Here is a 25,890-nt window from a genome sequence, read left to right on the forward strand (position 1 = left end):
TTACTCGACACATCCCCAAAGGCAAGGGAATTAAAAGCAAAAATGAATTACTGGGACCTTATGAAGATAAAAAGCTTCTGCACAGCAAAGGAAACAACCAACAAAACTAAAAGGCAACCAACGGAATGGGAAAAGATATTTGCAAATGACATATCGGACAAAGGGCTAGTATCCAAAATCTATAAAGAGCTCACCAAACTCCACACCCGAAAAACAAATAACCTAGTGAAGAAATGGGCAGAAAACATGAATAGACACTTCTCTAAAGAAGACATCCGGATGGCCAACAGGCACATGAAAAGATGCTCAACGTCGCTCCTTATCAGGGAAATACAAATCAAAACCACACTCAGATATCACCTCACGCCAGTCAGAGTGGCCAAAATGAACAAATCAGGAGACTATAGATGCTGGCGAGGATGTGGAGAAACGGGAACCCTCTTGCACTGTTGGTGGGAATGCAAATTGGTGCAGCCGCTCTGGAAAACAGTGTGGAAGTTCCTCAGAAAATTAAAAATAGACCTACCCTATGACCCAGCAATAGCACTGCTAGGAATTTACCCAAGGGATACAGGAGTACTGATGCATAGGGGCACTCGTACCCCAATGTTTATAGCAGCACTCTCAACAATAGCCAAATTATGGAAAGAGCCTAAATGCCCATCAACTGATGAATGGATAAAGAAATTGTGGTTTATATACACAATGGAGTACTACGTGGCAGTGAGAAAGAATGAAATATGGCCCTTTGTAGCAACATGGATGGAACTGGAAAGTGTGATGCTAAGTGAAATAAGCCATACAGAGAAAGACAGATACCATATGTTTTCACTCTTATGTGGATCCTGAGAAACTTAACAGAAACCCATGGGGGAGGGGAAGAAAAAAAAAAAAGGTTAGAGTGGGAGAGAGCCAAAGCATAGGAGACTCTTAAAAACTGAGAACAAACTAAGGGTTGATGGGGGGTGGGAGGGAGGGGAGGGTGGGTGATGGGTATTGAGGAGGGCACCTTTTGGGATGAGCACTGGGTGTTGTATGGAAACAAATTTGACAATAAATTTCATATATTGAAAAAAAAAAAAAAGAATAAGGGTGGTGCTTAAAGCCATGAGAGTGGGTAAGCTCATAAAAGATATGAGTAGAAAATGGAAGGGGTCCAAGTACTGAGCCCTGGGCTCCATTATTTGAGGTGAGGGCAGGAGACAAAGAAAGAAAGCAAAGGAGTGTGAGGTGGAGCAGCCAGTAAGGAAAGAGCTCAGCCCACCTTTCTCAGAATCTCATCAGCCCACCTCTCCACAGACTCCCTGTGATCTGGCTACATGCTGTAAACTGCTCACAGTGGTTCCTGCCTCCACGCCTCATGAACATGGTTCCTGTGTGTAGCCCAATGCCAACCAGTTCTTTCCTGACATGACTTTGTCCTGGGACACCTGTAAGGACCATTTTAAATGCCTTTCCTATATCCCCAAATCTCTCCCTTTTATTTGTACGAATGACCACATTTTAAAAACAACTTATGCAGCAATTTCATATTCCTCTTATTACAGTCCTTTGTGTATGTGTATGTTACTTCTCCAAACCATGAGCTTTTTGTAGGTAAGGGCCATGCTTTCCCCGAGACTGAGGAAGACTGAGCAGGATTGCATTTCACTGGACAATTACTGGGGGGGGGGGGGGGGGGGGGGAGGTGCGGTATAGACAGGAGGAAAATGCAAAGAAGCGTTGGGTGTTTTAGACTAAATAATACCCTCATTTGTTATTCTGTGCTGCTGTGGGAACAGACAGGCTACACTTCTGTAATAATAAGAAACAGAAGTAGTGGCTCATATGCTTTTGGTATAGGATGGACCTTACTGCTGCGGTGCCTTTTGACTTAAAAATCCTCCTTGATAGCCTGTAATCAAAAGAGAATTTTGAAAATCCTCCCAAAATAGACATAACCCTGAAATATAATAATTTTAATAAAATGGGAGACACAATTCAGTTTTCCATAGATAAATACTTCTTTAAAATAGCTCTGGAATGATATCATAAACTGGTGACCTGTGATCCAAAATTCAGCTTGCAGACATGCATTTGCTTTGTGTGCAGTGTTCTGTGCCCTCCAGTTCATGACAGGCCCCTCTGCTTCATACTGTTGTGTCTAGGGCTGCTCTGCACATTGACCTTACCTGCTGTGTAGCACCACTGGGTGTCCCAACTCCACACAGTTATTAATCCCAGCCGCCCACTAACATGGAACGCAGCATTGAGTGAATGGGGCCTTGTAGTTGTGCAATTGCAATAGGCTGTTTGGCTCCTGAAGGCATTTAAGTGGGTGACCTTTAAGTTAGTAAATAACATATAACTATTTAAAAAAAATTTTTTAAATCAAGTCTTACCATTGCCTGGTAAATAATGTATCTTTGTTGTTAGCTGGGCTGGAGAAACCACTAGAAATGAACAAGAAGATTCCGACCAGATGTAAATAGACTCAAAACAAATAAATAAAAAAAGGACAAATATAAAACTTGAGAAAACAAGGGGCACCTGGGTGGCTCAGTCGGTTAAGCACCCGACTTCGGCTCAGGTCATCATCTCACCGTTCATGAGTTTGAGCCCCGCATCAGGCTCTGTGCCGACAGCTCAGAGGCCAGAGCCTGCTTTGGATTCTGTCTCCCTCTCTCTCTGCCCCTCCCCAACTAGTGCTCTGTCTCTCAGAAATAAACATTAAAAATAAAAAAATTTAAAAATTTTTGACAAAAGTCTTATTCAGGAATGAAGTTTTTAGTTTTGATCTTCATTACTGACTGGCTTGATTTTCTTATTTCTACTTTAGGCTCTTTCTTGCCCTGGAGACTCAATGATTTTATGTCTGGAGGTTGATAAGTCACAAGATATCTGGAATTAGGTGGTAAGTCTTTTTCTTCCTTTAGTGTGAACTTATAAGACCTCAGCAGTTTGTATTTTAAAGCAATCAAAATTAAATGGAGTCTTGCATAATTGGCTCTCTCTTTCTAATGTTTCCATAAAAACAAAATACTATAGACAACCCCTGAAAATGTAGAGACCTGTTTCTTCCTGAAAGTAAACAGAATGAAAATTATGTTAGGAACACTCTCCTTACTTTGATACACACACACACACACACACACACACACACACACACACAAATAGATGGATACATTATACATATAACATATATATAATGTACATATGTATACATTATGTATATAATGTGTATATGTATATAATATATATATAATGTATGTATCTATCTATATGTGCACAAAGCCAAAAGTGATGAAATACACACACACACACACACACACACACACACACAAATAGATGGATACATTATATATACAACATATATTTAATGTACATATGTATACATTATGTATATAATGTGTATATGTATATAATATATATATAATGTATGTATCTATCTATATGTGCACAAAGCCAAAAGTGATGAAATACACACACACACACACACACACACACACACACACAAATAGATGGATACATTATATATATAACATATCTATAATGTATATGTATATACACATTATGTATATAATGTGTATGTGTGTGTGTGTGTGTATATATATATATAATATATATAATGTATGTATCTATATGTGCACAAAGCCAAAAGTGATGAAATACACACACACACACACACACAAATAGATGGATACATTATATATATAACATATCTATAATGTATATGTATATACACATTATGTATATAATGTGTGTGTGTGTGTGTATATATATATATATATATATATATATATATATATATAATATATATAATGTATGTATCTATATGTGCACAAAGCCAAAAGTGATGAAATACACACACACACACACACAAACATATGACAAATATCACTTTTGGCTTTGTGCACATACTATAGAGCGATCAGAAATTTGGAGAATAATTGGAGTAATTACTCTTCTTAAAGATGAAATGCCAATAGGGGCACCTGGGTGGTTCAGTTGGTTAAGTGTCCGACTTTGGCTCAGATCATGATCTCACGATTTGTTGAGTTCAAGCCTCACGTCCAGCTCTGTGCTGACAGCTCAGAGCCTGGAACCTGCTTCAGATTCTGTGTCTCCCTTTCTCTCTGCCCCTCCCTGGCTCACTCTCTCTCTCTCTCTCAAAAATAAAATAAACATTAAAATTTTTTTTTAAAAAGATGAAATGCCAATAGAAAACTTTTGAATAGCTTGAGCTTAGAGCACAAAATGATGATGGATCATTATTATTGTGTGAACTCCCTTCGAAATCTCTCTAAAAATAAAAGGGATCAGAGATAAGACCAGTGAAGCCTCAGAACTTTTATTAAATCGCCCATCTTTTCATTTTTATATCTTAAGAGTAGTCAGCTCTTTTGCTGTTAGCACAAAATGACCCATATGATATGTGCAATGGATTTTCTTAACCTTTTATTATAAGAAATATCTATCCTTGCTTTTCACCTTCTGGGGGCTTTTGGTCCTAGAACTTCTAGAAAACCAGAAAGAAATGCCTGAAGGAACAATGGAAGCTGACTTGGAAGATCTGGCCATGGTTTGGGTGATAGGCTCTGACACTGAGTTCAGGATTTTTATTGTGATGGGAGATACTATTTTTAGAATCAAACATGCTACTTTATGGAAACATACAGTGTCTTTCTTCTAAAGTGCTGGCACTTTGATTGGGCCAGAACAGCATTCACGGGAGGGGCCTGGGGAACACGGCTGACAGGAAAAATCGGTAGACACGGCTCCCAGCAGAAGTGGGCTTCCGGGAGCTAGTTGAAGATTAAGATAGAAGGTATCAGGGTAGGAGATTATTCTGAACGTAGGAAGGCAGCCCGAAGTAAGGCACAGAGTGCAGACCTGGGGAGCCCAAAAGAAGTTGCTGCTGGGAAATAAAAATGACAGAGGAAGGTCAGGTGTAACAATGTATAAAATAAATAAAGAGCAAGGGGAAAATGGGGAAGAATTTAAAGAGACTTACACTTGGAGGAGAGGGCCAAACAGAATTAAATGACCTGGGAAAATAACTGACATATCCTAATGGAACGGCTACTGCGTGATGTGTCATGTCTGTATTTTCTAGAATTTTCTTCTGTCAAAATAACTCAGAAGTCTTTACTGCAGGTGGAGTGACTGGGCCAGAGGGCATTAAGGTTGTCTTCTACGGTACAAATTCTACATTATAAAGACTAGGAGGAGGATTCTTGTGGAAATGACTAGAATGTGAAAATAAACCCAATTAATTTATGGCTTAAATATCTGGAATACATACAAGGGAGCAAAAAATTATTTATAAACTTACCAAAGTAATAATATTTTCAAAAGTAATTGTTACTAGTACCTGAGAAAGGCCAAGAAGAGGCTAACAATAAAACAAGGGAAGAGAAAGTGTGATTTTAAGTCTAATTGGTACATTTATGATTTGGCTGTTAGGAGAGAAATTGATAAAACTCAATCATCTGTCTATAACAGAAATAATAATGCAAATAGGACTTAATTGGCTTCATTTAAAGGGTTCAAATGGACACAGCATAATTGTGGAACACTTTCTGAAGTGAACAAATTTACCACAATTTCATACATAAAGCAGAAGAATTTAAAACTAATGAAGATGTGCCTTATAAAGCCGCCAGATCACAGTATTCCATTTGCTTATTGTAATTGCTAGAAATACTACTACCTGTCTAAAAACAGTGGATGGGGCTAGAAGATATAAGGAGCCAACAGGTGGCATTTTAACTGCATAATGTCCACTTGAAAACGTAAGACCACCTGTATTTGCAATGTGTTGAAACAACTCTGTATTATATCTGCAAAGCCCTTGGCATTGTGTAGAATTTTTCCTTTCCCCTTAATTTTAGGAATGTTTCCAGCAAAGTTTCAGGTTAAAGAGATAGAATTTAATACCAAAAATTTCAAATGAAAGCTTTGCATTTAAGCTGATAAATATTTAATGTCTTGATGCTATTCACATTGATAGATTGAAAGGTGGGAGAAAACATCCACTCGATACTTCCGAACAAAACAGAAAAGTTTAATGACAGCACCGACCAGAAAACATTTGAAGTTTTCAACATCATTGACTTTTAGGTGAATAAATATTTTTAAATTAATACCAATAATTATTGGCCTCTCTTCTAAACAGTTTTTTCATTAAATTGTGACCTTTTGTCCCGAAGGGACTGTGGGCTCCATGATGTTCACTGGAAACCCTATTGAAAAGTCAAACATTTTGTCTCCCCAGTATCTCCAAGACAACTCTGGCCATGTCCAGAGCTGACACATGCCCTTCTCTTAAGTCCTTGACTTCTTCTGCCCCTGCCATCCAAAGCTGGAAGCTATCCAGCTAGTACTTCAGACAACCAGCGACGAAACCACCTTGGAGAGAATAAAAGATGAAGTCAGCTTGAATCCTGGAAGAGTATCAGAGCAGAAAGGCAAAGACTGATGAGGAAGAATGAAGTGCAGTAATTAGTGAGTTTCCTGTCCCGCTAATCCCTGCCCTTTCCACACTGTGTAAAGATGTGGCTCGTGTCCCTATACTCGCTCCCCTTGTCTTCCTTGCGCTTACCTCCACTGGTCACTATATATACATCTGTCTTTTCCTGCACAAGACTTATCTTGTTCAGTGCCCTATTGGACAGCCTAAAGCATTGCCTGGCAATTAGTACGTACTCAATAAATTTTTTTTTGATAGACAAATGAGTGAATGAATTAGACAGCAGATATCAGATCTTGGCGTGGAATAAAGGCATCCATGCTTTTAGGTTAGCGTCTTAAATATCTCCTCGGGGAGAAGATTAAAACCTTGTTTCAAATATACAGAGCCTCTGTATTTGATGACAACGAATTTTAACCAGACTTATTGTGGTGCTAATTTCACAATATCTAAATACCTTGAATCATTATGTTGTATACCTGACACTAATATAATGTGATATGTCATTTATGTCATTTTTTAAATGTTAAGTTAAAAGAATAAAGTAAAATTTGGCAAAAAAAAAATACACAGCATCCCTTTTTTCTGCCTGGCAAAGTATCTCATAGTATTATATACTATTAAATAATACATGTTCAAACATATTAATGTGTTTGAGTGAATTTATTGAAGATGAAGAAATGAAAGGAGGAATAAAAGGTGCTCAGGAGGGATACCAGAAGAAAGGAAAATGATGATGTATATAAAGCTGAGGGAACCAGGGCTGGGGGAGAACTGAGGAGAGGAGCAGGTAGCAGGGATTGTGATACATTGCTCCCTCCAGGTGGGTTAGGCTGAGACTGTCCCAGGTAGCAAATATTTAGCACATCTTCAAATAAAAGTATTTATTTATTTATTTATCTATTTATTTACTTAACATATTTTTAAGTTTATTTATTTTAAGAGAGACAGAGATCGTAAGGGAGGGGCAGAGAGAGGGAGAGAGAGAGAGAACCTCAAGCAGGCTCTGCACCGTCAGTGCAGGGGTTGACCCCATGAACTGTGAGATCATGAGCTGAGCCCAAACCAAGAGTCGGACGCTTAACCGACTGAGCCACCCAGGTGCCCCTCAAAGCAAAATTTTAAACTGTGTGTGTGGTGTCTATTTAGAAGCTAGGATGACTCATGGCGAAAGGACCGAGAAGCAGGTATGCCCTTGGTGGCAGCCTTCAGGTGTCCTCTACTGCCCAGCTTGGGCCCTAGACTTGTATCCCCACAAAACATGGGCTCTGGAGACCCACCCACATGTGGAGGCAGCTTAGCCAGGCCACTTGGTCTTCTTACCTCCTCCTCATGTCTCCGTATCTCTCATCCCAAGTAGCTTGTCAAAACATCCGCCAACCAATACTCTGTCCATCTCATCATCCCTCCAGAGATGTTTAAGGTCCACTCTCAGTTGCATTACCAAGCCGCTGCCTGGCTTCCATCCATCCTCACTCTTGAACCTAGCATTGCCTTTGGTGAAGAGTTCGCTGGAAAATGAGTTAACTACAAATATTTAGGGGTAGATTCCAGGAACATTAGTAAAAAATGTTACTAAGTGTGGTTATATGCAAGGTAATAAATAGTTGACACAAAAGGAAATCGTATCATTAGACCCTAACCATGTATCACTCATTGGGCTTAGCACCTGACACATTATTATCTCAGTTCACCCTCATAGCCACCTGATGTAGGAACAGATATCCATGTTATACAGGAGGCAGCTGAGGTTTAGAGAGGATAAAGAACTTTCTCAAAATTATAGTGCTGCTTAGTGAAGGAGTCAAGCCTTAAACTGAGATCCATGCTGTACCCACTGCCTAGCCTGCCACAGTGGGAATTTATTCTCAGCTAGAGGAAGCATTGATATGGATGGACATCAAAGAAGTAAGCGTATCATTGAGGAATCAGTACAGGCTGGTGCTATTAATTACAGAAATGGGGTAAAGAATTGCATGACAGGGACGTATCTCTGTCTCGTTTCTGCCAGTAGTTTCCATGCTACACCCTAGAATTATTGAAATGTTTTCAAATATTAGTGCCTATTATGAACCAGGTGTCATATCTGAACTTGGGACACAGTGGTGAAGAAAACAGAGCTGCTGGGATTATTCATACAACCTCAGCCTTGTTACCCTTTTGGGAAACAGAGCTCTTCATGTGGTCCTACAAACCCAACCTTACCACCCTCTTGGCCTTATGAACACACCCCAATCTATCCCTCTCCCCTATGCAACCTGCCTTTCTTTCTTCTTTCCTCTGACACCCAACTGGCTCCTGCCACTCACTAAGGCAGCTTACTCGCCATGTGGTCCTATGGGAAGGGTCTCAGCAGGGCCACATAATCAATTCATAAGTTCTAGATGCTTTTGCCTTTGTGGGCCCTTTGCTTCATTAAAAATAAAAGTAAAAACTGTATTTTATGGCTGCCATAGTATCTAGACGAATGTAATAATACTATATATTAAAACGTTTTCTTTGACTAGAAGTTCATTTTTTTTTCTTATGCTTCTAAAGTAAATGAAAACATTCTCATACGCCCTTGAAACTACTGCAGTCCTTGGTCCTGTGCCCAGTGTACCTAATGCATATCTTGAGTGTGGGTCTAAGCACCATTTGCTAAAAAGCTATTGCTTACCTATTGCTGACCAGGATGTCAGACAAAATCAGGCAAGAAATATCCTCTTTGGTTTATTGTGGTCTGACTGGGAGTGACTTCTCTGGGAGTTTAAGACTTGCCCTTTTGCTTTGATGCTATAATCATCCCTCAGTTGTCACTTGGTAATTGCCTAATTATATTATTTGGTGATAAGTGAAGTTTTTCAGCCAAAAATCCTTCCGAACAGCTGTGATTGGATTCGCTTTTGATATTTTATTTAATGTACAATTGCATTTATAAAATCATAATTAATCTAATTTATTTAATGACCCCCCCCAACACAGGCTGTAGAACATTTTCCAAGGGTGTTTTAATTACACATGAATCAACACCATGATTTTAGGAGAGCTTGAGTGAACTGAACACACATAATTCTCACCATTGGTGAATTTTCCCCCACAGTAAAAAGGTTCTTAATGAATATAAAATGCTTTTCCAAAAGGTTGAATTCTCTTAGTAATTTAGAGATGTATCTTTTTCTTTTAAAGTTTTGGAATCTCGTACCTGACCTTTTCTATTCTGCACCCAGGATAAATATATTTTCTTTGGATAAAGTTAATGATGTTATAACTGATCCTGAACAAAAGGTTAAGTTCTTATAAGAACCGCAATTGAATTTTTGGTTTATCTGTTAAAAGTGGTTTCCTCTGCATTTTTGTTTTTCCTCTAAATGTAGGTGTATCTCTTAATTAGCTTTACTTTAGAGCGAATTTGTGTCATTTCTTGCTTTTAGGGAGACCATGCTGGTGACATTTGGAAGAACCTGGCTGGGGAAGAATGAAGCTCAATTATTTTTGTCTACTTTGCTAACAATTCAGAGTTCTGAAAAGTCTGGATTGCACTATGAGAAGTTTGTGTGCTTAGTGAAATGTTGTCCAATTGGCCAATCCACTTGGTCTTGGGAAATGTCCTAGAAGCTTGGCAAGAAAATGTTCTCAAGAGAGCACAAATGCTGCCAATTTCCAATTGGCCAAGACACATTACAAGGACAACCTTCTCTCCGAGCAACCTGGCATTTCCACTCCAATTGGAATCTGCAACACAAAGATGCACGCGGGGGAAAGACTAAGTAAACAAACCTTTCAGATTTCCGCTCCAGGTGAGTCTTTCATTCTGGTCTATCTGGTGAATCTTTCATTTTACATCTGGTCAGCTCCAATCTTCTTTTGATCACTGACCATTGCAAATATGAGGGAACAGTGGGTGCCTATTACAGGTTAGTTTTAGACGTGAGAAACAGCCAAGGTGAATGCAGGAAGAGTGAACGGATCTATTTTTACACATACACACAAGACATTGAACCTGCCTGAACAGTCCAAATTGTTGCTAATAAAATTTTAGATTTGCTATGTGAGAAAACCTGCCTGTCATATTGGCCCTTGCTCAAGTAGCTCCCAAGCCCCCGGTGCCTGTGTGGAAAATGATGACAGCTGTGCTCTTTGCCTGGCTGCTTCCATTTATGAAAACATGGGGGTAAATGGCAGCCACCCCCACAGGCCCATTTACTGTGAATCTTCTTTTGTAGCCACAGCCAAGAGTAAAGGGCCCCAACAGAATTGAATAACATTCAGGCCCTACCTCAAATAGGTTTAATTTGCTTTTTTACAAAAAAAGACCTTAGGAAACTGGAAAAAAAAAAAAAAGATATTTACCTATTTGGAATTTCTGAAAAAATTTTTTTCTTATAAAACAGCACTCATTTTATGCTATTTTAACCAACCACTTGTGACAGTTTAGGTAAGCAAGACAAAAATATCCGATTATGCCAAATAAAATTTTCCTCCTACAGTTTATTTTTGGGTGTGGCTGAGGAGGGATTAGAAGGCTTGGAAGCCTACACATGTCCCTTGGCAAATCTGGCCTTATTCTGCCTGTAAGCACTGTCAATGATGTCACCTCTGCAAACAGAGCCTAGTAGCCGATTAGTTGAGATGGTTCCTTGAGTGGATTTATTTTTTCTTGTCTCTAAGAATTCCAGTTTCCTTCATTGCCACACCTCTCAGTCCTGTGCTTCTGGGATTGTGATCATGCCCTGTAGCTCTATCTGCCTGACCATCAGAGCAGCGCAGTGTGGTCCCTGCCCTGCCTTGTGCAGACAGCCCAGAAGGGGAGCTGAGGGCACCTAGGAGCAAGCCCAGCCCCATCCCCTGTGTACTCCTCTTGACCCATGCTCCTGGAACCCGAAAGCCATTCTCAGAAAACCTCCTCCACACTAGCCTCTTTTATTTCTATTATAGCCACATTACTGTAAATCCCTTGGCCACCATAGAAATCCCAGTCTAGAAGGGCTTTAGCTGGTGAAGGTCTCTATCAGATGACTGGCAATCAGTAGAGATTTTGTCTTTCGCTCCTGTTTGGTGTCATCGTTCTGTACCAGAGATGTGATTCCATCCTCTGTATGGAATGCCTGGGGCAAAGCTCTCCTCACACATTAGTTATAAATGATGAGTAAATGAGTGGAAGGATAATCCCAAGGGACACACACCTATCAGCTTTCATGTCTTCGATGAATGCTGGGAGACCTTCCCAGATTGTTCCACAGGTTTTCATTCCAGTGTTTTAGCACTCGATTTGCTATCAATACATATTTTTCACCCCTCTTTGGTGCCAGGCATTGTTAAAAGTCCGATAATTCAGTGTCTTGGGCACCAGCCATCAAGTTGAAGGGATGTCAACTCAGCAGACAATCTAAAGCAGGTGGAAGGTGCTTTGACAGGGACATGCACAGGTGTGGCGGGAGTCTGGAAGGAGCACCCAACCCCGACTAAAGGAGTTAGGGAAGTCTGCCTGGAAGAGATGCCACCTCAAATTAAAAAAAATAGTTGGCATTAGTGTAGTAAAGAAGAGGTAGGAGAAGGAAGAGAAAGATTGACTTTTTGAAGGCATGCAGGCCTAAAGCTTACTGAATTAAAAGTAAATTCACAAGTTCTTTATTGTATCCAAATCACGTCTGCTGTCTTCTTATAGTCCATTTCCTTTTGTTGGACTAGCTTTGCAGGTGGGAGGCTCATCATCCAGCATTTCCCACATAGTCATCTTCACATTTTTTGTGATAAATTCTGTATCCTCTATCTTAAGAGGGAGGTGGGGGACAGTGGCGTTTGCTCAGAAAACAACAACAACAACAACAACAATGTTGTGAGAGAACTTAAAAGTTGGGACATGAAATAAATTTCTGAAGGAGCTGGTGTTGTTCTGCCTGAAGAAATACAACTCAAAGGGCTCCAAATTTTTGAAGGATTATAGTTTAGAAGATGGATTCATCCAGCCTTGACAATTCTTCATGGCGCCACTGGGTTTCCTGTCAGATATCAAGAATTAACCCAACCCCATGACTGTGGTGCCAACAGCAGTCATTACTATATATGCAGTGCTCTGGATGAACTTTCCTCACTATTCTGAGGTTGGACATTGTCAGGGTGCTGCTGAGGGTTCAACTGAGACCAGTGGGTAAAAGACAGGGATTCAACTTTAGAAACGGTCAGAGGTGCTCAATGATGGAATAAGTTGCTCCTAGATGTGGAAGTCTCCTAACAGGAGAAGTTTTCAGAGGCATGTTTTGAGGAAAATGTCAAACTACCAAGTCTCCTGAAGGCTCTACCCTCCCACACCCAGCCGTATGGTGAAAGAGGCAAAAGAGAAGCTGTCTCTGAGAAGCAGCAAAGTCAGAGATCAGGTCAGGGATGAGGGGGGTGTTCTTTGCATCACAAGGGCTTTGAGCTCCACAGGGGAAGATGCTCCAAGGAAGGCTGGACCCCACACAAGGTGCTTCCAGTCCTACCACAGTATTCATGTAGGGCAGATAAGAGCATCAGTCCTGCAGGGACTACTAGTGGCTTGGAAATTTGGGATCTTAGGGGCAAACGTGACAAGCTAGAGAGTGGTGGCTTCCACCCCTGAAGCCTCCCGAATTCTAAAGTGTCTCTGAGAGAGGAGAGGGACTTCAGTAATGGTGACATAGACTTGCATCTGCTCACATCACTCTAGACAGGCGCTCTCTGGGTGTCCATTTCTCACAATTTGTAAAGGTCTCTCTGGACACTTGCCTGCGGAACTATTTGCCACACAGAAACAACAGAACTCTATTTTAGCCAACCTTGGGTTTACTTAGATCCACTCCCACCACCCAGGTTTTGGGTATTCTGCCCCCAAACCTGACAAATCCGATGAATACTTACTTGACGGGTCACAGCCAACAACTCCGAGTTAATAGGGTACCACCAACCTGTGAGGAGGGGCTGGTCCTGTTCTGCAGTATCTGGGATACGAAGGGCCTTTGTTGTGCTTAAAAAAAAAAAAAAAAGAATAGGTTTTCTTATCAGTTTCTAAAGGTTGCTTTGGCAAGCAACTAGGGAGTAGGCTTGTAATATTTCTTACATACTATGCTCGAAATCGCTAATGCAAAATCAATTATCCCACCATCATTTTAGACACTGTGTGAAAAGTACAAGAGTTATACTAATGATTCAGAGAATACAATTTGCCCCCATGGAGGTTGTGCTGCTTTATCACCAATAGTCCCCACCCTGTGCTTAACCTTGAACGATTTTCCTTTTCCAGCCAGTTGCCTGGTACCATGATGTCACCTACTACTGTTTAGTTTCCATCCACCAGGTCTACACTAGTGAATGCTCCAGGACCAGTAAAGTCACTTGTTTGCCAGCAGCAGCAGTTATTTTTGCATTGACCAAGCTGGTACTTTGCTCATCATCAAACCCAGTCCAAGGTAAGCCTTAGAAAAGGTCCAGGTGTTGTCCATCATTGCAAGACACAAAGACTATTTCCCAAGGCCAGGTGTTTTTCCAGAGCTAATCAGACTGCTGTTACAGAAAAGTCCTAGGACAATGTCACAGTGAGGAAAATGTCCTCGATAAGCACTGAGAATTAAAACTTGGTTGCACTTTTTTTCCCCAAAAGGTAGTACAGCACAAAATGACTGCTAGCCTTCAGGGCTTTTACTAATGTTATTTATTATGGTGGCTAACATATATTGAGGACTTTCTATGTGCCAGGCTCTGTGATATGGAATTTGTTGGGTCATGTTATTAAATCCTCATCACCTGATGAGGCATCAATAATATTTTCCCCATTATACGAATGTGACACAGAGTGCTTAAGAAATTCGCCAGAGTCATAAAGTCAGTTCACTTTGGAAAGGGTGGAGGAAAGGTCAGAAAAGATTTGGTGGGCTCTGACTTCCAGCATCACTTAACTGTCTCCAGTTTTGGACCAAGTGCAAGACAACCTGTACTTGAATCCTGGTTCCACAGCTCACTTAGACTGTCTCAACTCAGCTTCTTTGTTGACCGAATAAATCTAATGACAGTATCAACAGCAAAGGGTTGCAAAGATTAAAGGGGCAATAATAATATTAATTAACACTTATAGATGCTTATCATGTGCCAGGCACTGTTAATAAGTTCGTCGAACATGTCTGCTTATTTATTTCTGACCACAAATCTGTGAAGTTGATATAATACTATCTGCTTTCAGAGATGGGGACATTGACACACACAGAAGTTAAGTTACTTTCCCAAGGTTGCATAAAAAGTCAATGGTAGAGCTGGGATAGGAGCCCAGGCAGTCTGTGCTTGGAACCACCACACTCTGTTACCTTCCATAACGTAGCCAGAGCCCTTAGCACAGTGCCCACCCACCACATGGTAACTGATCAATAAACGTTCATCATTTAAGAACATAATTCTGTGCCAGATGCTATGATAGCACTTTATGTAAGTTATTTCAAATAATTCTCATGACCATCTAATAAGGTAGAAATGAACCCACTTTTGCATATTTGGACACTAAGTTGCATATGAAGTACTTTGCCCAAGATTACATCTCTTTCTAATATCACATGAGGGTGACTCCAGTGGGAAAAAGACCTTTTGTGTCTTGAGTCACAAAATACATGGTTTTGACCAAAGCCAAGTAGCCAGACCATTGCTACTGGCTTTAGGAATAACAACCAGAGAGTAACATATTTTTATGCAAGCCTTTTACTTACATTTTTTGTATCTCTCAAATGGCTCCCACATAAACTTTTTGAAGCTTACTTAGGTTTGGCTTCTGGAGTCATGAAACTGATCATGGTTTACTACAGTGTGTTTTTTTTTTCTTTCTCCCCTCTGCTCTGACATACAAAGTCTCCACATTTAGTGAAGCTTTGGCACTGCACGATCCATTTCACATTCTAGGGCTCTGCTGCTCCTCACTTTGGGGTGATATATCAGACAATCAGTCACAGCAAGACGCTAAATGCCAGATGTTGCTTTGTCAGCTAGGATCATCCTTTGAACATCTGTCTCCAGTCCTGAGAGGGGAAATGCCCTAATGTGCCGAAAACATAGCTATTTATAAGGAAGAGTCTAGCTGCTAAGTAGGCATCAGGAATGATCTGAAGAAGTAAAGTTACTGGAAAGGAAACTGGTCACATTCTGTAAACTCTGATATTCTCAGTGGGTGAGGATTGTAGGGATATTGGCATACTCTAGGGAAGAACTTATTCAGGACCCTTTTCTTGCCTTCTTTCAATCCCAGTGGCTATGTGGTCTTCCTAGGAACTTTGTGTGTGTGTGTTTAATTTTTTAAATTTCTACAAATTTTTAAACATTCACTTATTTATTCTGAGAGAGAGAGAGAAAGAGAGAGAAAATGGGGGAGGGGCAGAGAGACAGGGAGAGAGAGAGAGAATCCCAAGTAGGCTCCACATAAACCCAATGTGGGGCTCGGTCCCATGAACTGTGAGATCACGACCTGAGTGGAAATCAAGACTGGGACACTTAACCCACTGAGCTACCCATGCGCCCGGGACCTTCTTTGTTTTTGATTAATCAAGTAAAGGAATGTTTAGAGAAGGCTCATATTTAGGGAAGCCACTGTGCTATCTATGTATTGGAGAAGCTGTTATTATAAGCTCTTTGCCCTTTCAGAATTACTGTTAAACACAATTTGGTCAGTGTGTCTTTGTAGAATTAAAACTATTTCGATTCACTTGTTTATCCATTCATTTAAAAGTTTGGTTCTGAATACCTAGTATATCTTTAAAATTAATTAGAACCATGACAATACTAAAATAATTGTTTGGTTTTTAAACATTTTTTTTAGCTTTGTCTTTAGTAAAACAAGTTTAGGGGTTAACCAGGAAAATTTTTATCTTGTATTAGTTTCCTACTGCTGCTATAACAAATTGCCATACACATAATGGCTTAAAACAGCAAGAATTTATAATCTTACTTTTCTGGAGGGCAGTCCAAAATGATTTTCACCAAGGTGCTAGCCAGGCTATGAAATCTTTATAGACTCCTCCCCCCACCTTTTTATAAGTTTTTTTTTTAAAGTTTTTTTGTTTGTTTGTTTGAGAGAGAGAGTGCATGCACGAGCAGGAGAAGGGCAGAGGGACAGACAGAAAGGATCTCACGCAGGCTCCATGCTCAGCGTGGAGCCTAACACAGTGCTCGATCCCGTGACTCTGGGATCATGACCTGAGCTGAAATCAAGAGTCAGACGTTCAACCAAATGAGCTACCCAGGTGCCCCCAAACCTTCATAGGCTCTAGATGGCAGTCTGTTTCTTTGTCTTTTTCAGCTTCGAGGGACCTGCTGCATCCCTTGGTTTATGGTCTTTTCCTCTATCTTTCAAGCTGGTACCATATCATCTTAAAATCTCTGACAAATCTCTTTTTGACTCTGGCCCTCTGCTTCCATTGTCATACATCTCCTTCCTTTTATGACTCAGATTCTCCTCTCATATCTCACATCTCAAAATATCCCCCTCATAATGGCCCTTAGGACACTTGTAATGACACTGAGCTCACCCAGATAATCTAAGATAATCTTCCCACCTCAAGAATCTTAATCACATTTGCAAAGTAACTTTTACCACGTGTACTAGTTTCTTTAGGCTGCTCTAAAAAAGTAACACAAACTTGGTGGCTTAAAACAGCAGAAACTTATTGTTCTAGATGCTAGAAATTCCAAATCAAAGGGTCAACAAGGCCATGCTCCTCCTGAGACTCTCCATAGAAGTCGTCCTTGCCTCTTCCTAGCTCTTGGAGGTGGCTATAACTCTTGGCATTCCTTGGTTTGTGGCTACATCACTCCATTGTCTGCTATTCTGGTCACATGGTTCTCCCTGTGTTTGTCTTCTCCTGGCATTTTCTTCTTCTTATGTAGACACTAGTCATATCAGATTAGGGCGCACTCTAATGACCTAATCTTAATTTGGTTACATCTGCAAAGATCCTATTTCCAAATTCGGTCATGTTCATAGGCACAGGGGTGTTAGGACATCAACATGTCTTTTTTGGAGGATGCAATTTAACCCATAATACCATGTAAGATAATCATATGCCCTATATCCCTAGGTTACAGATAATAAAATTAAGAACCTCCGAGCATAAAGGGCTTGCTTGGGTTCCCAGTGAGGGTCTGAGCTGAGTCTAAAATCCAGATCTGTGGACCTTCTGGACTATGCAACTTCTTCCTGGGTAGGTAAATGCTTACTCTAGCGTCACGTTAGAGTCCTTGGAACAGAAATTGTATTCAAATCATTGACAAGGACAAAGATTTAGAAGTTTTGATGGCTATTTTTAGGGAATGTAATGGTCTGGCTTTATGGCCTTGAGGAAATCACCTTTTAAATTTGACCTTAGTTAGTTAAACTTTGAAACCGGATTATCATACAAATTTAAAATAAAATTGACTGGTGACTAATTAAAGGATCCTAACGAACCCAATGAGCAGGGAGAGCCACAGAATGAGGGAGCAGTACTTTATGTTAAAAGCCTGCAGGCAGGGCATAGGCATGGGTGTGGGATCAAACACACGAGCAGGACAAAGTTCTTGCCGGCTGGTCCCTGAACCCTTCCTCTGCATGTCAAAACACTTAGAAGCTACCTTCTTGCTTTCAGTGATAGCGTTTAAAATCTAAAGCCCATATTCCTTCTTTAGCACCAATTATTAAAAAGAAAAAAATAGAACATTTCAGCTATTTTAGCCCTTCCTGAATTTCCTCCACTTTTCATTTGTTCTTAAAACTCTCAAGACTCTAAGATGAAAATTTTTCCTTTAATTAATAAAGACGGTAGGAAATACTTCACACGCCCCATTGTCAAACCCATGGTTTAAACTTGGAAAAATGAAAAAAGTGAGAGTTGGAATCTCCCCAAACCCCAATTAGGTCAAGTGGAGCTACATTTTAGAGAAAGAATGAGGAAAGCCTCCCTCGCGGATCTGTATCTCTAAATAGGCTGGGGATTTGCCAACGCTCTGGGTTAATCATGATGAGAAGGGAAACGGCTGGCTTTGCTGTCACTTAATACACAGGGAGCAGGAAGAGTCTGGAAATGTGAACTTGATCTTTTCCTCTTGGTATGTCATGTATATGTGATATAAGGGGCACACTTTTACAGAGGAGCCCACGGTTTCTTTTGAAAATGTTCTCTGTGCAAAGTGGGAGATAATATTGGACAGATCCATGCACGGAGACCCTGATGAGCAGGTGCACTCCCACCCAGCTCTGCCCTCCCCACTCCACTTCCTGGTGACTTGGGGAATCAGTTGGCCTCTCTTGCCATTAGATCCCATACCTATAAATAAAGGATCGGATAAATCTTAAAGGATTCTATAATTCTATATGACGTTCAAAGAATAATCTCTTCATCATTATCTCTTCATTATTACCAAAGACATGTGTGGAAAGCATCACCTCCTCACACAGTGGTTCACTGTAGATTTGCACGGCCTCATGGTCCATACTGAGAAATATATTGTATGAGAAATGTTGCAGGAAGGAAGTCCAAATCCTTTGAATGGTATGGTAGGTGGACTCTCCCTTCTAAATGCCTCATGAAAGTAGGGAGCTTGATGATGAGCCTCCTTCAGAATTTCCCAAAGTATTCTCCCTGCAAGATGAATTCCAGAGGACCTATCAGTTATGACGGTATTCTGCTGCAAAGAATAGAAATTACCTTGCTACTCAACGTGTGATTCGCAGACAAGCCTCTGCATCACCTGGGAGGTGGGGAAGGTCCCCACACCACATCTACTGAATCAGAATTTGCATTGAAACAAATCCCCTGGTGATTTGCACACATATTAAAGCCTGAGAAGTACTTCCCTACACTGCCATAAACAGAAAGTGTTTATTTATTCGATGTGGTATGAAGTCCAGGAGTAGGCAGCTCTGGCTTAGAGCAGTATTTCAGTGATGCAGTCGAGGACCTAGGCTTTTGCCATCTTTGTGCTCCAACGTTCTCTAAAATGTAAGGTTTTGCCTTCATTCACTGGCCCTAGAAGCACATGGTGGCTGCTTCCGCTGCTAACTTCTGGACGAGAGGGGGAGGGCAAAGGCAGCCAGGAAAGAATAAAGGTGAGGCCTCCCTTGTTGATTTTGGAAGGGTGCCTGTCTCTAGTGGCTCCCCATCTTACCATAGCTATGGAACACTGCCAAGGATAGGCACAAGGCAGGCTGAACTATAAGTATTTAATGTTGTGGCCTCTGTGCTGCAGAAGGCACAGAAGTGGGCTCTGAGTTGCTCTTCGGTGGCCAATCCACCTCATTTACTAGATTTGTTAATATATTTTCATAGAGAAAAACATAACCCATTCAGTTTGGGAAATGAATCTAAATAGGTTTCTTTTATACAGGACTTCTTAAAGTTTTTCATATGCCAAAGTACATTTTTAATCTCCCCGAGGGGAATACAATATGTAGTGTTTTCCATTTATCTGATCACAGAACTTTTCCTAGGAATCGGTTTTCTGCCAAAAAAACACAAATGTCAAAAAAAAAAAAAAAAAAGGAAAGGTAGGTTGATATCATGTGATTCTTTTAAAAGGCTCATCAAACTTTTCCGTAAAGGTCCAGACAGTAAATATTTTTGGCTTTACAAGCCATATTTTCCCTGTCCAGCTACAGAACCTACCATTATAGCATAAAAGCCTTGGACAATACATAAATGGCTGTGGCCCTCTGTGGTCCAGATTTTGCCAATGGGCCATAATTTGTTGACCTCTGTTTTAGAGTTAACTACCACGAAAACAGGATTAAAAGCAATAGAGCCACAATAGCATCTACTAATACTGTAATGGTGCCCTAGATTCTACAAAATATTTTAATATAAATTTATATTTATATTTTTATATTTAATGTAAATATATATGTATATATATAAATTTATATATATAAATATATAAATATGTTATATATATGTATACACACACACTCACACACAGGCACACACAATCTCTTCTGATTCTAACAAACCTGTGAAAGAGATTATCACCATCGTGTGGTTTCCTGAAAAAAATTAGAGGGTCAATTTCCCTAAAACACGGAAGCATTCACCAGGGCTCTTGATGTCGTATTTAGTTAATTGTATAACCGCTATAACGTTTTGAATTTATATATTTTTCCCTCAGTATGATCAGGGAATTTCTTCAATCCAATCTTCATATTTTTTCTTTGAGGGAGTTCAGAATCCATCCCTTTACTCACATGGGCCTTTGAAAGTATTACATGTGCTTTGGATTTACTATCGGGCTCTTAAATTTCCAGACCATAAATGCTTCCCTCACCTCTCGTTCCAACCATACTGGATGTTTAAAGGCAGTTCAGCTCCATTGTTATTATGTGCTACTATTATACTATGTATGTGGGTCTATCACAGTGGTGTCTCTGGTGTTTTAGTGCATTTGCTCATGTGAATGCCTATGTGTTTTCCCTGGAGAAACAATAAGCCACTTGAGGGCCAGGCCTGTGTGTGTTTGTTCTGTTTGCCTCTGTGCCCTCAGCGCTGAGCAGAGAACATGGTAAATGAATGTTGCCGAGTGAAGTGTTCCATGTTAACAGCAGGGGTGGGGTAGTGCGGGTGCAGCTGGAGCTGCTGGGCTGCCCCTGGGGTTTCAGAGCCAATGTCTTCTGCACTCACTGATGCTGTCTTCACCAGTGCAGTCGGCCATCCATTCTGACTCTGCTGGTATTTTCTGTCACGTTGCAGCAATGAGAACAGATCCCAAGGCGACCACAGCAATGTACCTGTGGATTGAGTTCAGGCCATTAAATTGCCATCATGCGACCTATCTAATGTCATTATGGTCCAGTTCCAGCAAAGCAGAGAAATAGAGGGGAAAAAAAATGACACAATTACCAATGGACGTGTTCTCAGACTTTTAAACGAGCCTAAAGGAAGAAGTGTCTGTAATAGATAGAATGGTACCTACCCACACCCACCCACACACGCGCACACACAAACACACCCACACACAGCCGCCCCTTTGGAGGGGAAGTCTGTAAACCATAGGAGGAAGAGAATTACTAAACTAAGGCTTTCGTTTGCTTGTGAGCCCAGTGCACTCCCTCTGGAAACCTCCACAGCCAAGTCTGTTTTCCAGGGGCTTATGGAGGAAATGTTGCAAATTCAAACGGGGGAGTTTTGAAAAGCTGAGGCTCTTAAATCATGCTAGGTATTTACCTGGTGATATAGGTTGCCTTGCATTTTACTTTGAGGTTAAAAGGAGACCAAACAGCATTGCTGAACCATGAAATGGGTTCAATAGCGTATAATAGGGCCCTATGTAATTTTATATTGAACATCCTGCAGCTTGGATTTGCTAACTACAAAGTGACTCTTAGAGATGCTGTTATGGTAGTTTGGGTTTGGAATTTTTCCCCTGAAAAAGTGCATTAGGGACTTTCAGGTAGTTTCTTGCTTTAGCAGGTTTCCCAAGTAACATCTTGCACAGTGCATTGTGAGGCTCTCCTGTCTCTGTGTTCATACGCTTTCTTTCCTTTGTTTTGCTGTTGTTGTATTTGGCTCATTTCTTAGGGAAAGTGTTGTGCAAAATGTCTGCTCCTCTTGGCTTCTTCCGCTTTTCCTATCAGTCTCTCTCTTGTCACCTGGTCTTGCAAACAGGCCTGGGAACTTTGGGCGTCCTTGTGCTTTAATATCATTTTAAAAAATGCTTCCCACCTCCTCTCTAATTAACTGTAATCAGGAAGGCTAGTTGGTGGACACATGGTGTCGTAGCTCTGTGAAATGCTGCCTGATGGCTATAAACACGGCCATATGTTCTCGGTGAAAGATGGCTGTAATCACCAGCAACAGGGACAGCCGATGGAAGACGAAGGCTCAGCTCTTCACTTCCTCCTGCTTTATTCTCAAAACCTGCGAGGCACTTTGCAGATCAGCTTAATATTTTCTCTTAGCCATCACTGCCTCTGCTAAATTTCCTTTATATTTCAGCTTCAGTTCTTTCCTACATATACTGGAGCTTGAAATTGCAGTTATCAAAGGAATATGTTTAGCACCTTCCGGTTTAACATCACAACACTTTAATTAGGATGGCCTCTCTTTAAATCCTGCACTACACACATTACACAGGTTTCTAAAACTAAGTGGTTATCAAGAAAGAGGATAAAACCATCAAAATTTTCACAGTGAATGAACAAGAATTTCTCAGCAAAGTTCAATAGATTTGCCCTGAACTGGTGCAGCTTATAAAACCCTTGAGCCTAATTGCTTTCCTGCATTTTGGCAAGAAAAATAGCTGACTTGCAATGGAGTAGAAAGAGAGGTTTGGAAGAAAGTGTCTTTTAAGAAAAGCTTCCAATGAAAATTTCAATCAATATTTTTAATCCCAGAAGACTAGATAAAATATGATATTATGTTGCTTGCACTAAGAGATTGTGGATAGGGTTGTTCTTCAGTGTCGGAAGGAGAGCGGTTTCAGAAGCAAAGCCGCACAGTATCCCTTCACTCTGCAATGTGGACAGTGAGCTACACACTGGCATTTTAGCAATGCCTTGTGTCTCAGGTCAAAGACGGTGGCCCTTGGATGCCACGTCCTCATTGAACCCGGGTGGACTCCTGGTTTCGTGGCTGGCTGCGAGGCACAAATGTCTGGTTCTCCCGTGGAAGCAAGGGAGAGGAGCCGTGTATGAGACGCATAACGTACTCACGTCTCTCCACTTAGCATCGTTTGGCTGCATATTAAAGTAACCAGACAAAATTGAGTGCAGAGTAGACACAATGATTGCTTTTGAGCCTTCACTTTCCCATTTAGAAATGTTTTAGATTACTAAGTTTGATAATCAAGTTTTTTACCTTTAAGATTGCATATATATGTGTAGGTATAGAGATAGAGATATATCTTGAAAGTTTATTTTATTGCCTCTCGAATGCTTTTGGGGCTTTGTGAAAACAGGGCTCTCACCCCTTACCCTTTTTTGCTTTTTTTCCTTTTACCTTGTATGTACTGCACAGGCTATTAAACTGTGTGCAGGTGATTGATCTCTTTAATAAAAGCAAGTTCTTTAGTAAGCAAAGAGTGATAAAGATAAACAAATGTACTGGTTTGTCCAGTGCTTTGGAGATTATGGTAACACGAGGGCATCAAGAAAGCCTATTAACAGATAAGTTAGATGAAACACATCAATTCTGATCTCAGTAAGTCGGGAAACCATTCCCTTTAAGTTAATTTTATCCATGTTTTCTCTTCATTTGTAATACTTTGTGGGTTTTAACAGGAAATATTTAATAGTGTGAAGTGCAGTCCGTAGATAAACGATGTTGGCAATTTCTCCACCCAACTGCTTGTCAGGCCCTTTAGCAAGGTACACAACGCCCTGCAGTTTATCATCTCGCTTTCTAGATTGTTTTGGAAGATCATTGTGAGGGCTGAGACTCCCCAGAGGACTGTGCTCTAATCCTGTCATATTTTTTAAAATGCTGGAAGGTATAAGGTTACATGGTAAGTTGGTTTTACGTAGGCATTTCTTCAGCCCGTCGCCATGGCACATTCTTTCCATGGTAACCACTGTTTCCATGGCACGTACTGTGAGCTCCTCCCGAGGAGCTGAGGGGTTTATGAAGATGCTCAGCCACCCACAAGTGCGCACACACACTTGCCTTCTTTCTCTCCTATCGGCACAGATTCAGCCCACCATTTATGTGAATTTAGGCACCTTTTCTAGCGAATTCGCGAAATGGAGCAAGGCTGATTTTAAAATAAAACCTGCTTTTCTCTCTAACATGTGAGGAGACGAATAACTGACTTGGCCTTTTCAAATGATGTGAAGATATAACAAAAGACTGGCGTTGTCCTCAATGATATGGAGTAACGGGATACAATCTTGGGAGGCAAAATTTGACAGAAAAGACAGTCATCCCTGGACCAGATTTTCTAAATTTATCTCCATTTTTTAGACCCTGAGCTAAGTCTATACTCAGCATCTTGTTAGACGCTGTAGAGGATAAGAGAAATTTATGTCCACGGGGACTTTGCATTTTCTGCAGGCTTGGGGGAATGAGATTTAGACACATGTAATAATTAGAAAACAATATAGCACTGTAAATAACAACAATACATTTTTCACGTAGGATAACGTCAACATTTTTAGGTTTGGGGACAAACAACATGGCTGTTATTTATTTTTAAATTCCCATCACTTTTATTCTTAGAACTGGGGTAACCAAAACATTTTAGGAAAATACACTGGCTTACGTGGATATAATGGTAAATGACTTTTTTGAGGTGCTGATTAGTTTTCAAGAATACATAACAGTTCTGTTCTCTTGTCACTGACTTCATAATTGGCATCTTATCCTGTCTCAGTATAGGTGGCTGCTTCTGGAATTAACTTCCAAACGCTGGATGGAAGTCAGGTGTGTTTTCATCGGGTCCGTGCAAATCTAGGTAAGATGAATTCTCATCCTATTGACTATTCTTATATTATCCTTTTGTTTTGAAAAGCAGAACATAGCTTTGGGGTTAAACAATTGCATTTGAATTCTGGATCTTTTGCTTAATTACTTGTGTGGCCTTGGCCACATTAACTGACCTCTCTGAACTAGGACAGCAAGATGTTACTGATACAAGGGTGGGTATATATGTTCCTCTTAAGGCAAGTGTGAGGATTAAATGAGATATTGGTATGTTCAATAAATGGCAGCTCATGTGTTCACACTGTTCAACGAATATGCATTAATGTTCCACTGTGTTGCAGGCATTGAGTTGATGTTGTGGATATAACAGGATTGATTTCTGGCCTTTGGGGAGCCAGCACACAGACAATGAAGCAGGAAAACATGGTGACCTATGATCCACCAGAATGGAAGCTCCATGAATGCAGGATGGTGCTTTTTTCTGCTTTTGCTCACTACTGTATCACAAGCCCTTAGGGCATTGCCTGCAAGCAGTAGGTACTCAACAAGTATTTGTTGAAAGGTTGAATATGATGAGAGAAAAGTAGAAAGGTGACCAAACGTGGGATAGAAAGGAATGTTAACCAGAAAGTGACATATAACAACCCCCTAAAGCATAAGTGAGTTAGCCTGGAAAAGTAGGGAGATCATGATTTTTTGCTTTTCACTTGCTTTGTATTTGGGGTCTGTACTGCTTCCTGTGATGTCTCCATAGCTAAATTCTTTTATTTTTATTTAGTTTCTGACAAACTGACATGCAGTAAGTATGGATCTTTATTTAGCATTTGCAATGTCCAAAGTGGAATTCTTTTTTTTAAATTTTTTTTTTCAACGTTTATTTACTTTTGGGACAGAGAGAGACAGAGCATGAACGGGGGAGGGGTAGAGAGAGAGGGAGACACAGAATCGGAAACAGGCTCCAGGCTCTGAGCCATCAGCCCAGAGCCTGACGCGGGGCTCGAACTCACAGACCGCGAGATCGTGACCTGGCTGAAGCCGGACGCTTAACCGACTGCACCACCCAGGCGCCCCCCAAAGTGGAATTCTTAACCG

The 25,890-nt window shown here is 40.6% G+C and overlaps 1 protein-coding gene across 3 annotated transcripts in view; it reads left to right on the forward strand.

Moving 5' to 3' along the window:
- The window catches only part of LOC147578187 (uncharacterized), a 79,869-nt gene extending 54,228 nt beyond the window's left edge, over positions 1-25,641 (forward strand). For 2 of the 3 annotated variants that reach the window (XR_015254891.1, XR_015254890.1), the window contains 6 exons: positions 1,300-1,432; positions 2,819-2,893; positions 9,865-10,230; positions 13,692-13,857; positions 24,749-24,829; positions 25,140-25,641. The gene's annotated coding sequence lies outside the window, so the exon portion shown is untranslated. Of the gene's footprint in view, positions 1-1,299; positions 1,433-2,818; positions 2,894-9,864; positions 10,231-12,013; positions 12,808-13,691; positions 13,858-24,748; positions 24,830-25,139 lie in introns of those variants that run through there. The other variant, XR_015254892.1, reaches the window with a different exon arrangement.
- The last annotated feature ends 249 nt before the right edge of the window (positions 25,642-25,890 follow it).

The sequence above is a fragment of the Puma concolor genome, chromosome C1 (assembly GCF_028749965.1).
Source record: "Puma concolor isolate L17-30 chromosome C1, mPumCon1.1.hap2, whole genome shotgun sequence".
NCBI classification, from domain to species: domain Eukaryota; kingdom Metazoa; phylum Chordata; class Mammalia; order Carnivora; family Felidae; genus Puma; species Puma concolor.